This window comes from Camelus ferus, chromosome 32, assembly GCF_009834535.1.
Source record: "Camelus ferus isolate YT-003-E chromosome 32, BCGSAC_Cfer_1.0, whole genome shotgun sequence".
Classification (NCBI taxonomy): domain Eukaryota; kingdom Metazoa; phylum Chordata; class Mammalia; order Artiodactyla; family Camelidae; genus Camelus; species Camelus ferus.
Genome location: NC_045727.1, coordinates 12213554 through 12230159, shown reverse-complemented (window position 1 = coordinate 12230159; position 16606 = coordinate 12213554). Strand labels below are relative to the sequence as shown.

Below are 16606 nucleotides of genomic sequence, written 5' to 3'. Positions count from 1 at the left end.
AGGGGTCTTGTGATTCATCAGATGCCGTTTGAAGATTTAATTCTGAGAGAACATATAAAAAGAAACAGATTCAAAACACTGTGTAGCGCATTCGTTCTGGGGGCAGTGGACTTTCCACACTTCAACATCAATGCAGATGTTCCTGGGGGCATGTGGACACTGAGCATCTGTCCATGTGACAGTCACCGGGCACCTGCTTATGTCCCTACAAGATTAGTTGGGTGTCTGAGGGGATCTACACTAAGACACCAGGGTCCCAATATCCCAGCTCTGCTCCACAACCAGGACGGCTGTAGGTTGTGGACTGGAGTAGAGAAGGAAGAGGGGCAGCAATTGAATTAAGCCTGCATCTCCCCAGATTCCTTCCGTGCCCTGCTCTGTAAGTGTCTGTGTCCCCTCTGGGAGGTCCTGGTCACACGCAGCGCCCTGAGCCAGCCTGCCACCTCTGAGCCCCCGCACTGGCAGATCTCTGCTGCTGTTTGTTCCCTGTGTCCTTTTCTCAGCTCCGCGGCAGTTCACATGCTCTCCGGGGTCAGGACGTCACGTATGCCTCCCGATAGCCCATCACCTACGGATCCGGGACCCGAATCAGTGAGGGTCACACCAGGTCACACCTGCATGGTTCCCTGTAGGGATGACTCACTAGTGGGAAACACAGGAGTCAGGGAAACAGGTGAAGGTGAGATTTCAGGCCAGAGAGAAAGGAGAGGTTCTCCTGGGGAGCAGTAGAGGGCGCCGTGAGGCTGTCTGTGGTGGTTTAGGCAGGACAGGTGCTCAGGGCAGGGCTGGCCTCCTCTATGGGAGACTCGGGGTGGGGACCTCAGCTTCCGGTGTCGGGTGGGCAGCCGTGTCCCCTCTGGGCCTGTTCTGGTCCCCTGCACGTGGGCCTGCAGCGGGTCCCAGCAGCTGTCCTCCCAAGGCCACCCATGGGGAAAACAGTCACCAGGGAGGCTCCCTGTCCAAGGGCTCCAGACCATGTCTGTGCACATGGGGGAGTGGCAGCAGGTGGGGACACATTTGCGTGACAGCTCCTCCTCCTTGGCGGCCCTCGGGGAGGGATAAGAGAGGCCAGGGCAGCCCAGCACCAGCTCGTGGCCTAAGGAGGACTGTGAGCACCATGGCTAGGACCCCTGCCCTCCTCGTGCTCCTCTCCTTCTGTGCAGGTAGGACAGGCCTCGGGGACCAGGCAGCTCCCAGTCAAGTGGTTCCTTCTGCCTCAGGTCCCCAAACAGCTGCATCTCATCCCTTCTCCTGACTCTGCTGTGTCTGTTTGCAGGGTCCCTCTCCCAGCCTGTACTGACTCAGCCGCCCTCCCTCTCTGCGTCTCTGGGAGCATCAGCCAGACTCACCTGCACCCTGAGCAGTGGGAACAGTGTTGGCAGCTATGCTATAAGCTGGTACCAGCAGACGGCAGGGAGCCCTCCCCGGTACCTCCTGGACTACTACTCACACTCCAGTAAGCACCAGGGCTCCGGGGTCCCGAGCCGCTTCTCTGGATCCAAAGATGCCTCGGCCAATGCAGGGCTTCTGCTCATCTCTGGGCTGCAGCCCAAGGACGAGGCTGACTATTACTGTGCTGCAGGGGACGGCAGCAGTAATGCTCACACGGTGCCCCAGCCCCACAGGGAAGTGAGACTAAAACCAGCCCTATGCTCTCCCCACTGGGCCATCACTGCTGCTCTGCCTGGGACCAGGTCTCACTCAGGGTCACTTTCTGTTGTCACATCTTCAGGAAACACCTGAGTTTCCTCTGAACAGCAAATCTGACCCTGTCACAGCCTCTTCCTCATCTCACATCTGAGAATGAGCATTGCTGTTGTATGTCAGCCTGCTCGTGTTTCCACAGGCAGACAGGACTTGCTCTGAGATAAAAACCTCCCCGTGGAGATGTTATAAGTGGTAGACAGTGGTGGGTCCTGGCTCCTCCCATCTTAGCGTCTAAGGGTGACCCCGGGATACTTCTTGTCTAAAAGCTTCAGTCTGAGGTCTGAGATCCAAAATCAACGTGCGGAAGTGAGCAGTAAAATACATGCTGGCAATGAACCATCAGAAATTGACAATAAAATGTAAAAATACCAACTAATGTCTTCAAACTAAGAAATAGGTAAGGATAAATCTGACAAATAAAATCCTCCTGACTTTTTCTGATGGCAGAGCCTCCTTGACCCCTGCAGGGCTCCTGCTGAGTGGGAGGGTGATGACCACTGTCACACAGCTGAGCACAGCCTGGATGGGCTGGGACTCCAGTCCCCGGGATGGGAGATGGGCATCTGCCCCCCACTCTCCCCAGTGTGACCCCTCAGTCCCTGCCCCCGCTGTGGGCAACACCAGCTGTGGTTTTGGAATCTGCCGTCACTTCAGCTACAAGAACCAGAGAGAGAGATGTTCTGGAGTCAGTATCATCCTGAATGGGCTGAAATTATCCTCCTCTCTTACTGGTCTTCCAGGGACAAACCATTTGTCACCAGTATCTAGAGTAGCCCCCCTCGTGCTGGCTGGGGAGGACAAGGAGGAGACAAGTCCCGCCCGTGGGACCCAGGGCACCCAGTCCTGCTCTGGCCAGTCCCCACGTGTCCCATGAGCCTGGCCCAGGCTCTGCTGGTGAGCCCTGGGCTCTGAGACCTTCATGAAGCAGAATCCCTGTCCAGGTGGGAGGAGCTCCTGTTCGCCAAGGTGCAGGAGACCCTCCCTTCCCATGGGGGACCAGCTCCTCTCCCGAGTTTACCTCCATCAGTCTAGCTGTCTCCCACTCTGGTTTCTGTTTTGTTCTGCTTTTATTGGGAGGTTATTTGAATGGATCTCATTTCGTTGGAGTCTAGAGCCTATGATCCAACCCTCATTATCACACAGAACCTCAACATTACAGGAACGTTTCTAGAACTTTTTCTTCTGTCTTCCATGCCAATCTATGGGGGACTTTACTGAATGAACGTAAGGTTCCCAGGGGGATGGGTAACAGCTGTGGAGGCCACTAGGGTCAGAAGACGAGGGAGCACCTCCACGTAATTAACTAAGTCAGTCATTAATTACAGGTGATTATAATAATGACTCACCCTCAATCCTTAAACTGAAAGCAATTGAAAAATTATACCAAAATGGAAAAACAAAATCATGAACCCATCCCAGATTCAGAAGAGGAAAGAATGAATCCTCAGCTGAACAATTAAAGGGCAAATGGAGCCTGAGGTGCAGGATGGGAGGACACTGTGTCTCTACTACATTGTGTTCTAGGGGCCAAGAGAGCCATCAGATGCCTGAAATCAGGCCCTGGGGGTGGGGATCTAACAGGAGTCCCTCACAACAAGACCACCACCAACAATAAAGTGTCGGCCTGTCAGGGTAACACATACGGAATTTTTGTCCATATGAACCAGGAGGGTACACTGTAGACTGTTACATTATGAACTTGGTTTATTTTAGTTATTTTTGAAAGTTTCTCTTTGGAAGTAATTAGTTTATTTGCTTATTTTCAGTGGAGGTACTGAGGATTCAACCCATGACATCGTGCACACTAAGCACGCACTCTACCACTGAGCTGTACCCTCCCCCTTGAACGTGGTTCATGATGGCCCTGTATTTGCACTGACCCAGGCACATGGAAGGATCAGACAAGATGCCAGGTGATCCTGAAACCCGTGCAAGAGAAGGACTGTTTAATACTTCCCAGCTTTAGCACCAGGAGGGCATTCACTTTCTAGAAATGATCTAGACAGTTAATGTCTCAGTCCCAAACCCAATGGAGGAGCCTCCTCCGTCTACTCATGTGGGGAGTAAGATGACAAAGATGCGTGTGCAAAACTAGGCTGCCCTCCAGGAGTGCTGGGTGGTGACAGAGGGGCTGGGGGGCCCTGGATCAGAGACCAGTAGGGGGCACTGTTGTACAGGTCCTGAGAAGGCAGGGTTCTGGGCAAAGCTACCACTGAAAATTTTCTATTGACACCTGCACACTTGGACAGCGACCTTACAAGTGTGTGGTCTTGATTGTTTATGTGACCAAAATCGAGGATCACACACCCACTCCTGGGAACAAGGTTGAGAACGTGTTGCCCCAGCATCTCAATTTGTGCCCCCAAAGCCTGTCCTGGTAACAACACATTATCTGGTTGTCCCCATCCAGAAGGGTTTCCTAGATGTCAGAGGCAGGGAGATTCCATGATGGGTCAGGACAGAACCGGGACACATGCAGATCCCAGGTCTGTCTCAAACCAAGATGGCTGCTGAGTACTCAGGAGTTGATCAGTCGGCACCATTTACTGGACACCTACTGTGTGCTGGGCTCAGGTGGAAGATACACATCATTAGAGGACGGAAGCTAGGACCACCTCCTGGACCTGCCTGGTGCCCTCTGCTCAAGGCTCCCAGATGGAACACTCCCCAAGCCTGGGCCCCACACAGCCCTGACCCTGCCCAACCCCTGGGACCTAACCCTGGGCCAGGGAGGGACCAGAGAGCTTGTGGGTATGATTTGCATGACTGGCCCCTCCCTCTCCCAGAATATGGATTAGAGGAGAGACCTGGGGACACTCTGCTCAGCTGTGGGGCTACAGGAAACAAGGACCCAGTGACCATCCCCACCATGGCCTGGTCCCCTCTCCTCCTCACCCTGCTGGCTCACTGTACAGGTGACTGGATGAGGGACAGGGGAAGAGGCCCTGGCAGGACACCTATGCTCTGGGTCCTCCTCTTGTGTCTGGAACCCAGAAGCAGCACCTCTGTCTCTCCCCCTTGCAGGGTCCTGGGCCCAGTCTGTGCTGACTCAGCTGTCCTCCATGTCTGGATCCCCGGGCCAGACGGTCACCATCACCTGCACAGGAAGCAGCAGCAACATCGGGGGTGGTTATTATTTGAGCTGGTACCAACAGCTCCCAGGAACGGTACCCAAACTTCTGATCTACAATGCTCACAATCGAGCCTCAGGGGTCCCCAACCGCTTCTCTGGCTCCAAGTCTGGCAGCTCTGCCTCCCTGACCATCACTGGGCTCCAGGCTGAGGATGAGGCTGATTACTACTGTGGATGTTATGACAGCAGCCTCAGTGCTGGCACAGTGCTCCAGGCCGGCAGGGAAGTGAGACAAAAACCTACTGTCCCCTAGCCATGGGGCTCCCTGGGCAGCCCCCATTGCTCAGCCAACACAGCTGCATCCTTTCTTTGTTTTTCTTGAACGTGGAGTCTTAAATCCACATGAAGTTACTTTGTCTAGAGCATGTGTCCTCACCTCTCAAATTCTGCCCCTAAACCCAGTCCTTGTCAGCAGAACCTTGTCTGCTGTTCTCAAAGTGAACAAGACTTCCTGGATAGCCCTGGATGACTGCACTGGTGACCGAGCCCACGTTGGGTCAGAATCAGGGACAAGAAATCCAGATGTGCCTGATTGGGAAGGATTGTACAGAGGTCCGTCCATCCACACCCTTGAGTGAACACTACCAGGTTCCCGGTAGGTTCCAGCGCTTGGATACAGATTGAAGGACATAGGGATGCCTGTGTCCTCGTCAATACATCACACGTGACTGAGGAGGAAGAGGTGGGCTTGGCGGGTGGACGTGGGAGCCATTGGACAGGGTATGAGGAAGAAACAGAAATTGATGATGTGTGGGTTCCACACAGAAGGTGAGGGAGGAGGAGGTGAGAGTGAGGGAAGGGACCACGTGGGGATGTGAACTGGACACAAGGGTTGAACTGTGGAGTCGGGGATGACGGGGGAGCAGGTGAGGGGAAGGCGCACAGTCAGATGCCAGGTGTTTCGGGGGTAGGAGTAAGTATAGAAAGCGGTCGGGAAGGAGTGTCAGATTTAGGAGCCGCGTGGGGCGGGGCTGAGCTGCAGTCCACTGAGATGGCGTGATGACCACATTCTGCTAATGCAAGATTATTGAGATCAGAGACCATCAAGGAAAAGACTGGCTCTTGATAGATGACCGAGCGTCAGTTATCCCAGAAGTGTGTCTCTAGGGGGTGCGCATCTCACATTCAATGGAACATTTACCTACTCCTGTTAAGTGTCAAGGAACTGGAAGAACAGACTGGAAGGAAGAAGCCGGGACACGTGTTCTCAGCGCTTCCCACATGCTAGAACCCACGGCTTTGGAAAGCACAGGGTCACATCGTCTCCTGATCGACTGGTGGGCACCTCAGGGATGGGCTACTGACAACTTTGTGTTGACATCTTCCCAGAAGGTTCCTTTATGCAGCCAGGACTGATCACACCCATGTGGCTGCACCTGTCAGGTCTTGATGAGAAAAAGGACAGACAAGATGGGACAGGAAGAGATGGCAGAGACTCGGCTCCAGACTGGATCCCTGGCCTCAGGGATCTGTATTCCCCCCTGGTCAGGGTCCAGGCGATGGGTCCACACTGACCCCATCAAGCCCTGTGGGGACTGGAAGGCATTAGGACGGGCTCAGTAAGTGTCGGGACAAACTCTTGTGGGAGAAACAAAGAAACTCTGCTAGATCAACAAGGTTGGAAGCCACGTAAAGGAAGACACCAGCATAGTGCAGCAGATACGAGGAATGGGGACCCAAGAACCAGGAAGTCCCTGTCCCCCCTCTTCTGGGGTCACATCAGAAAGACTGCTGTAAAATCAAACACTTGCCATGGGGTCAGGGGACTTCCCAGGGGCTGGAGGAGGAGACCCTGTGGTCAGCAGGGGGCATAATGCAGAATCCCAGAGGGGATGTTGGGGCAGACAGCTGGTCAACCACTCAGACTGGGCAGACTGTCCTCACCGATGTGTGACCATCCTCCCTGTGAGGCCCCATCACCTGGGAGCTCCTGGTCCTGCTCCCTCAGCACATGGTGCAGATGGGGGTCACCTCCTCCCCATTCTCTAAGGAATCTTTGCCAAACCCGGGTCACGGAGGTGCTGATAGAAGGTGAGGAGTCAGCGTGTGTTTCAAGGAGGACGAGGGCTCCTGGGAGAGCCTGTGCAGAGGAGACACAGCTCGTGGGCAGAGTTCTCCCCATGGAACCCATGTGATGTTGTGTGTGTGTGTGTGAAAGTGCATGTTAGAATATTACAAATGTGTCTGCTTCTATTTTTATGAGGTTTTTGCTATTATGGTGTTAAATTTAAAAATTCTGAATATGAAATATAAGTTGAATATTGGAAAACTGACAGTTGGTAACACTATTACTTTATTAATCTGACAGTGGAATTTCACTGTTAAGTCATTTAGAATACTTTAATCAATATTTAATGACAGTGGTTTGTAGTTTTCCCTCTTTAATATCTTATTTATCAGGTGTATTTGTAACTGTTTTAACTGCTATCTCAAAGAACTAGGAAATTTTATATCTTGTTCAGTATTTTATAAAAAATATACAAAGCCATTTGTTTGGAGCCATTTATTTGATCTCTAAAGGTTTTTTAGATATTCCTCGTGGAAAAAATATATATTATGTTTTCCTATAGTATAATTATATAATAAATTTTTTTAAGAAATCACTGTTTTCTTATTTAGTCTATTAGAGCCAAGTTTTATCTTCCAAGGAATGTATGTATTCATTTCCTTTTATTAAAAGCAGAAATTGTTAGGTTTTTCTCATTTTTTATTTTCCACATTTGACCAGCAAGGGGCGCTGTGAGGCTGCCCTGTGGTCCCTGCACAGCTGCTCAGGGAGGAGCACTCACTCCCTGGAGCTGGGCCTGGGGGCGGGGCCTGTGCTCCTGATGGGGACTCAGCAGTGTGTCCTCTCTGGCTGGCAGAGTCCCCTCAGCAGGGACCCCTGTGGTCTCAGCAGGTGCCTCTTCCCAGGGTCTCCCAAGGGGGATGCCACCCTCCATCCCACTGAATCTGGGCTGTGAGCTGAGCTCCAGCACCAGGGCTCAGTGAGGGGCTGCGCAGTGTCTGGGGGGAAACCCATTTGCATGGGCTGCCCCTCCTCTGGCAGAGCCTGGGAAGAAAAGTAGGCGGGGGACAGCCCAGCCCCAACATGGGGACCAGGGGGCTGTAAGCACCACGGCCTGGACTCCTTTCCTGCTCCTGCTCCTCTCTCACTGCACAGGTAGGGACGGGCCTTGGGGACCGGGTCTCAGGTCCCCGCCTGCTGCAGCCCCTGTGGCTCAGACTCTGGGAATGTTTCCTGCAGGTCCTGCCCCATTTACCCCATGTGCCTGTGTTTGCAGGGTCCCTCTTCCAGCTTATTGTGACTGAGCTTCTCTCCCTCTCTGAGTCTCCAGGAGCATCAGCCAGACTCACCTGCACCCTGAGCAGCGGGAACAGTGTTGGCAGCTATATTATAAGCTGGTACCGCAGAAGGCAGGGAGCCCTCCCCGGTACCTCCTGGACTACTACTCAGACTCAATTAAGCACCAGGATTCCGGGGTCCCGAGCCGCTTCTCTGGATCCAAAGATGCCTCGGCCAATGCAGGGCTTCTGCTCCTCTCTGGGCTGCAGCCCGAGGACGAGGCTGACTATTACTGTGCTGAGTATCATGGCAGTGGGGCTGCTATCATTTCTCACAGTATCTCAGATGACAAGGAAGTGAGACAAGAACCCTTGGGCCCACAAACCATGGCTCTGAGCCTCTGTCACAGAGATGCTCGGTGGCGTCCCTGCAGGGGAGACTCCTTTGTGGTGGCAGCTGACCTGGGGGAGGAAAGGGCAACACAGGGAAGGCGGCACAGGGGTCCCAAGACCACACACAGGGGAGGACAGAGCCCACTCGCTCCTCCCTCAGGGTCTGGAGTAAATTGACAGGAATAAAAACTTTCTAAAGAAAACCAGGGTGATTCCATCCTGTTGTGTCTCCCTTACTTCTCACAGAGACACTGCACTTCCAACACTTCTGGTCACCAAATGCGGGGGATTTTCCCCAACAAACAATTCTTGTGACAACAGCTGATGTCCTACAAGTGAAGTCAATTCTAACACCCTCTGCCTGGGGCGGTGTCAGTTCCCACAGGTGAAGACTCAGCCCCACAAGACTCCTCCCACTTCAGACGCCCAGCTCAGGTAGCAGGTCTCCAGGTGGCCCACCCTTTCTTTCTGATTTGGCTTCAAACCAGATGTTCCATGACCCCCTCCTGGGCCTCCATTCATTGGAGAGCTTACCTCCCAGAACTCAGGAGACACTAGGTTACCTGATTATTAAAGGATGTGATAAAGGATCCAGGTGAGCAGGCATAGGAGGGGAGGAAGAGGTGGACTTCGGGGAGGCTTGTGAGACCAGGGGCTTCTGTCCCCATGGCGCTGGGGTATGGCACCTCCCTGGGCGGATATGCTTGCCAACAGGGAGACTCCCCAGACTCCCTGCTCCAGGGATTTGATGGAGGCTTCACCATGTGGTTGATCCATCATTCACTCCCTCCTCGTCTACCTCCTCCAGAGAATGGGTGGCAGGTCTATAAATATCACAATCAATCTATGGGCCTTAGCCCATGGATGTTCGTGGACTGATCAGTTCCACTGCCCCCAGCATCACTTCCACTGAGAGCTGTAGTTTGTTCTGGGGTCAGCAGGAGGCGCTGTGGATCTCCCCAGGGTGAGAGGACATCCCTGGCAGTCTGATACACCAGACTCCCCAGGGCTGGGGCGCTGGGGCTTGTGTTTGTGATGGAGGCTCAGCAGTGTGTCCTCTCTGGGCTAGGCAGGGTCTCTGCTCACAGGTCACTGTTGGGTCCCAGCAGCCTGTTCCTCCTTGTCCCTCCCAGGGGGACAATTCTGAGTCTCATCCATGTGACCTCAATTCCCAAAACTCACCCATCAAAGGAAGGGAGTTGAACGACATCTTGTTTGTCCTTACTGACTTGTGACCATCCTCCCTGTGAGGCCCCATCACCTGGGAGCTCCTGGTCCTGCTCCTTCATCACACAGTGCAGATGGGGGTCACCTCCTCCCCGTCCTCCTGGAGTCTTTGCCAAACCTGGGTCGGGGAGGGGCTGTTAAGAGATGAGGAGTCAGCGTGTGTTTCAAGGAGGATGAGGGCTCCTGGGAGTCTGTGCAGAGGAGACACAGTTCGTGGGCAGAGTCCTCCCCGTGGAACCTGTGTGACGTTATGTTTGTGTGAAAGAGTGAGTGTATTACAAATGTGTCTACTTCAATTTTTATGTGGTTTTTGCTATTATTGATGTTAAATTTGAAATTTCTTACTATGCAACGCAACTTACACATTGGAAAATTGACAATTGGTAAGGCTATTGATTTCTTAATCTGGATTGTAATTTTTTTTTACTGTTTAGAATATTTGGATCAACTTTTAGGATAGTGGTTTGTAACTTTCCCTCTTACATATTTTATTTATCAGGTATACATATAATTATTATAACTGACTTATCAAAGAACGAGGAATTTTGACCTCTTTGCAATGTCTTGTAAAAAAAATACATGAAGCCAATCATTCAGAACCATTTGATCTCTGAAAGCTTCTTAGATATTTTCCATGAATATATACATATTTTGTTTTCCTAGGGTGTATAGAAAATTTTTCTATTTTTTCTTAAGAAATCAGTTTACTTATTTCCTTTAATAGAGGCAAGTTGTATCTGCCTACAAAAGTATACATTTTATTTCTTCTTTTCAAAACCTAGAAATTATGTGTTAGAATTTTTTCAGTTTTCATTTTCCATATTTCTCCTGTAGGGCATGTAGTGGGGCTGACCTGTGATCCCTGCACAGCTGCTCAGGGAGGACCACGCACTTCCAGGAGCTGCGCTGGGGGGCAAGCATGTGCTCCAGATGGGGAGTGAGCAGTGTGTCGTCTCTGGCTGGCAGAGGCTATTACTGTCTTCTGTGGTTCAGCAAACATTTCCAGAGCAACAGATGCAGGTGGGGAAGTGAAACATAAATCCCTGGACTCACCCTCTGCTGAGCGCAAAGCTGAACACAAGAAATGTGTCTGGCGTGAGAGAGGGACATGAATCTGTGAGAGCCAGAGGGCTGGCTGTGGGGGGCGTCCACTCAGATGGCCCCAGTGACCCCCACTTCCTGATATTCCCATCCTGTGAGATCCTCTCCCTTGAGTGGGCCTGTACCAAGTGACAGGGCTAGTGAGTGAAATTTCAGGCTGGCTGAGGAAAAAGACAAAAAGTATGGTTATGAGATGGCAGTAGCACACCCAAGAGCTGTTTGTTTGGGTGACATTTAGAAAGGTGAACCTTCCAGGAACAGTGGTGCATTGCCAAAACCAGAAAAGGACAAAGAACTCCCAGGTGGGAAGGGAATCAGAGAGGGGCTTACGCCTCTAGGATGTGTCACTGAGCAGGACAGCCAGGGATCTCTGGGTCAGACAGCTGCAAAGAATAGCTGTTTGGTGTCCTTTATAGGTCAAGGACTTTTCTCCCCTAAGGCTAGCAAACTAGCAAACATTCAGTGTAGTTTCATGGGGTAGGCAGAGCAGGCAGGCTCTAAATGGCTAAGTATATGCCTATTTGGTGTATATTTAGAGCAAATGGATGTGTGAAAATTTGATTCTGGTGCACGAAGGCTTATGCTCACGGCCACAGGCTGCTGTGAAGAAATAAACAACATAGGGGCTGAAAGACAGAGGCTATCTTCAACCCATTTGTATAACAACTGGATTCTAGCAAGTAGGGCACAGAAGTGAAGGGAGGTCAGCTCTGATACCAGCTTACACAACGACAGTGGCCGGTCTTGGCCTGTCTCTCTTGCTTTCTCTCCGATTGCTGGTCCCGGGGAGCCTGATACAACCCCACGGAGAGGCCCACGTGGTAAGGGACCAAGGCTGCCTCATCCAAGCCTTCGAGGGGCTGTGGCCCCTTTCTGGACAGCTCACCTGCAGTCAAACACTAAGCACTGAAGCAAGCTCTCCATCCTTTCCACTTCCACTTCCAGTGCCCAACCCCCAGCACCCCCCTCCACATGTATCATTTACCAATTTAGGCCCAGGTTGCTGCAAATACGTCTTTTTATTCTTCCCTCCTTTACGCTTCCATGAACTTCATGATTCATGAAGTTTTTACTGAAACATAGAAAAGTGTTCATTTTCAGAGCTTGTACACGTCAAGGACGTATGCCCTAACACATGCCTATTGTTCACACAGAAATACACATATCCAACACATATGTATATTGGCATAGACATTAAAACCAACCCCAATTAAAATTCCAGTGGGTTGGCAGAAATTATTAAATGATTTTAAAGTTATATGGAAATGTAATGCATGTAAAATAGCCCTAGTAATCTTGAAACTTTCTATAAAGCTATAATAATTAAGACCACATGGTATTGGTGTAAGGATAGAAAAACAAATTAGTGGCATATAATAAAGAGTTCAAAAATAAACTAACACTTTTAGATTTTCTAAGAGAGTAGGCCTTAAGCATTCTCACCACACACACACACACAAGACACTATGTGAGATGATGGATGTGTTAATGAGCTTAATTCTGGTAATCATTTCACAGTGTATACATACAGCCAGTCATCATGAATGCTGTACATTCTAAATATATATAATTGTATTTGTCAATTATATCTCAATAAAGCTGGAAAAATAAACAAACCAACACCTATACAGTTACTTGATTTTCAATTAAGGTACCAATGAAAATCAATGGGGGAAAAGTGTTTTTAATAAATGGTTTTAGAACAACTGAAGTGGGGGAGAAACTCGGACTCCCTACCTCCCATGACAGACAAAAATTAATTCAAGATGGATTATAGAATCAAATGTGAAACCAAAACAATAAAAGTTCTAGAGAAAAACACAATAGGAGAATAATAAAATAGTAATAAAAGAATATTTTCCTAACTTTGGCATAGAAAAGGCACAAAGATACCAAGGATACAAGGGAAAAATAAACTGGACTTCATAAAAAGTAAAAGCTTCTGCTCATCAAAAGATACCAGTTAGAACGCAAAAGGCAAGCTACAAGTGGGAGGGGGAAAAAATCAAAGGAATTAAAACAGTATTTTTCATTGAATGAACAGGTGAGCACTCTTTCCCCACTATCTCCCATCACCACTCACATTGTCTTGAAGGAGCCCCTAGTCACTCTGACCTGTGGCTCCAGCACTGGCGTGGTCCCCTTCCCAGTGGTCACTATCCATCCCGGTGCTAGCGGAAACCTGGCCAAGTTCCCTGAACACTGATTTATGACACAAACAACAAACACAGGCTCCCACCCAGTTCGCAGGCTCCCTCCTTGGAAACAAAGCTGCCCTCACCCTCTCGGGGGCCCAGCATAAGGATAAGGCTGAGTGCTACTGATGGCTGTGCTAGTAGCAGTTTTGGTTACATAAGTAGTGTGAGTTGACAATTCTGAATCCATGTAATATGTTTCCAGAATTGAGCAAGTGGGCAAAATATATTGTAGTTCATAGGAGGTAGTGTTTCACTAAAAAAGAAGGGAGAAATAATATGGAAAAGTAGCCTAGACTGAATTTAGGAGGGTTGGAATTAAACAGGAGGTATCAGTATAAACTTTTTAAATAGATAGGTATGGAAGTGCTTACTGTATGCACAGTATAACTAAAATATTGAATAAAATTTAAATGTTACAGGTTACAAACATGTATTATTACCCAAAGTTCTATCAAAGATTAAAGAAAACTATAGGTGAGAGTTAAATTGTTATAACAAAGAAAACTTTAAGAACAGAAGAAATGATTATCATCCAAACATTGTACTCTACTCTTATTCTGACATTTTGCCAAATTTTCAAGATACCTCTGATTTATTTGCTTGTCTGCCTCATTCTTTTTCACTTTCCAATTTTATCTCATTATTACATGAAGCCCGTATCTTTAAATTTTTTAACCACAAAGTATTAGGGGGAAATTCATAATTATTTAATCTAAAACTCTCATTTCACAGATATATATCTTGGGTTCAGACCTTCACCCATCTACCCATCTGACCACACATCAACTCATTCACTCAACCATTTACTAAGGGCCAATCCTGGGTGACACACAGTATTAGGTTGGTCTAGGAGGATGTAAATACAAAGACAAGTTAGAGGTTTCCTTCTATCAAGATAGGGTTCCCATTTTGAACCCTAACCCCTAATGTGTTGGTATCTGGAGATGGGTCCTCTGGTAAATAATTAGGTTTAGATGACGGTAGAGTTTCTATGATGGGATTACTGTCCTTATAAGAAGAGAAAGAGACTAGAGCTCTCTCTCCCTCTCTCTGCCATGTGAGGCAGCCATCTGTAAGCTAAGAAGTGCCCTCACCAAGAACCAAATCTGCTGGCACCTTGATCTTGGACTGAAATATGAGAGTGGCTTTGGAACTGGGCAGTGAACAAAATTGGAAGGACTTTGAGGAGAGTGTTAGCACAAGACTTATTTTAAAAAAAAATTTAAGCTGGACTTTGAGAAGGTTCTGCTATGGCTTAAAAGGAAGTGAGGAACATGTTATTAGAAAATTGAGAAACAGGTTATGTAGCAGCAGAAAGTTTAGTAATGCTACACCTGCAGTTTTATGAGAAGTAGAAAAGGTACCTCATTAGCTCAAAGTAGAAATTGTACCTAACTGAGTGATCTGGCTAAGGAGACTTGCAGCTAAACAGCTGGATGTGTTGCTTGGTTTCTTCTTGCTGCCTATAGTACAATATGAAGGGAAATTAAAAAGCTAAGGGAAAGACTGTTACACGGAAAAGGAGACAGAACTTGCGGGTTTTGAAATTTTCCCAGTCTCTTAAGATGGCAAAAAATGCTAAAATAATGGGTACCAAGCCAAGATCATATCCGGGGCACTGAAGAAACATGGTCTAAATATTGCACATCAATTATACTTCAAGTAAACATTCTTTAATTGAAAAAGAAAAGAAAGGTGGTCTAAAGATGAATGTGACTAAAATTCTTTGTTAAGCCTCAGAAGGATTGAATGTGATACTTCACGGGACCATTTAGTCAGGCCAAGGCCTTCCAGAGTTTAGGGGTGTGACTCAGATCATCTGTCACAAAACAGGACTTCTACAAAGCTTAAGGGTGTTGTCCCTCAGCTATCTCAGCAGAAAACCAAGATAGAGTAGGCCTTATCGTGAAGAGATGTGTGGTTGTGTCTTTGGAGTGATTTGGCATGAACACCAGTAAGATTAACAGGAGACACACACAGTTTTTAAGAGAACACATTTAAAGAAAGGCCCCTAGCTTAGACTGAAAAGACCAGAGAGCGTACAAAATAGACAGCTTCGGACTTCTGCCCTCTACAAGCAGGAAGCAGGCCGGGCTAAGAAAACATTTTCACTGTAACCATGTACTACCTTTCATAAAAAGGGAAGCATGTCAGAGGGCAGAATCAAGAATTCCGAGAATGAAGCCCAGAGTTTTCAGGCTTTGAATCCTAATCAGTAAGCTGCCAACATGTACCTGGTGGGATTTCAGAATTGCTATTGACTCCTGAATACTCCCCTCTCCCCTCCTCTCTTTTGGACAGGAGTAACCTCTATAAAGGTTACCTACGCCTGTCCCACCACTGTATGTTGGGTGTGGAAGTAGCTGGGAAGATGAACTCATCTCTTTCATTCACATCTCCAGATCTAGAAGAACAATATTAAGATGCTGTACAACTGGACCCTGATCCACATCTGGACCTGATTTAGATAAGATTCTAGACTTCAAGTTAATGCCGTAATGGATGCAACTTTTGGAGGCTTTGGAAGAATACATTGTGCACATAGGAGATACATATACAATTTGTGGCTGCCAAGTGTGTACCCTGGTGGTTTTAAATTATGTCCAAAAATTCTTCCCTTCAAAGGTGGAGGTTAATTACTTTCCCCTTGATGTGTGGGTTGGACTTAGTGGCTTACTCCGAATGAATAGAACATTGTGAATATTGTGCAAATGACAGTGAAATGTCTGAGACTGGGTCATAAAAGATACTGCAGGCTCCTTGCTCACTCTCTTGGATCACTCACTCTAGAAGTCAGCATAGTCATGCCTTAAGAACACTCAGGTAGCCCAGTAGAGATGCCCAGAGGGAAGAACAGGCCTTCTCCCAACAGCCAGCAAGGAAACTGTGGAGTTTCAACAGCCATGTGAGTAAGCTGTCTTGGAAGAAAATCCACCAGCCCCAGTCAAGCCTTCAGATGATTGCAATCTCATGAAACCCCAAGCCGGAATCACCCAGCTGAGTTATTCCTGGATTTCCAACTCTCAGAACAGTGTGAGGTAATATTGAAGCTGTTAGTTTTGTGGAAATTTGTTGTGCAGCAATAGTTAAACACACTTCAAACTTTGGGCTATGTCTTTATCCAGTTGCTCTGCCTGTTTAGTCCAATTTTAGCAAGAATCCTGCTGAGTCAGTTTAGGAAAAATCCCCTGCCCTTGACATCTGATTAAATTCTTTTCTCTCTCACCCTCATATCTTATTACCCTGGCCTGTCCTCAGCAATGATCTTGTCAAGTTGGTTTAGCCAGAATCCACCCTTACCCCTGATGTTTCCTCCCAGTAAGTTTCCATCCACTGACACCCACCCCATTCCCTGTCCTTTGTCCTTGCTGGAGTCAGAGTTAAGCTCTATTACAAAACCCTGCTGTAGTATTCCTGCCTTGAATAAAGTTTTTCTTACCATCTTTAATAAGTGTTAAGAATAATTTTTAACATTTCCAAGTTTTGTTAGTAGGAATTACTCTCAAGTGAATGTTTTCATACCTTCACCTTTTAAATTACATTCATTTAGGGGGAATAGATT

At 48.3% G+C, this 16606-nt stretch overlaps 1 protein-coding gene and 3 gene segments (V, D, J or C); all 4 read left to right on the top strand.

Moving 5' to 3' along the window:
- LOC102523413 overlaps positions 1-16606 on the top strand; it is a 442357-nt gene that overhangs the window by 237971 nt on the left and 187780 nt on the right.
- LOC102505801 overlaps positions 1-16606 on the top strand; it is a 222123-nt gene that overhangs the window by 20959 nt on the left and 184558 nt on the right.
- The window catches only part of LOC102521144, a 383406-nt gene that overhangs the window by 186072 nt on the left and 180728 nt on the right, over positions 1-16606 (top strand).
- The window catches only part of LOC102511799 (immunoglobulin lambda-1 light chain-like), a 401923-nt gene that overhangs the window by 215750 nt on the left and 169567 nt on the right, over positions 1-16606 (top strand). The gene's annotated exons all lie outside the window — the stretch shown is intronic.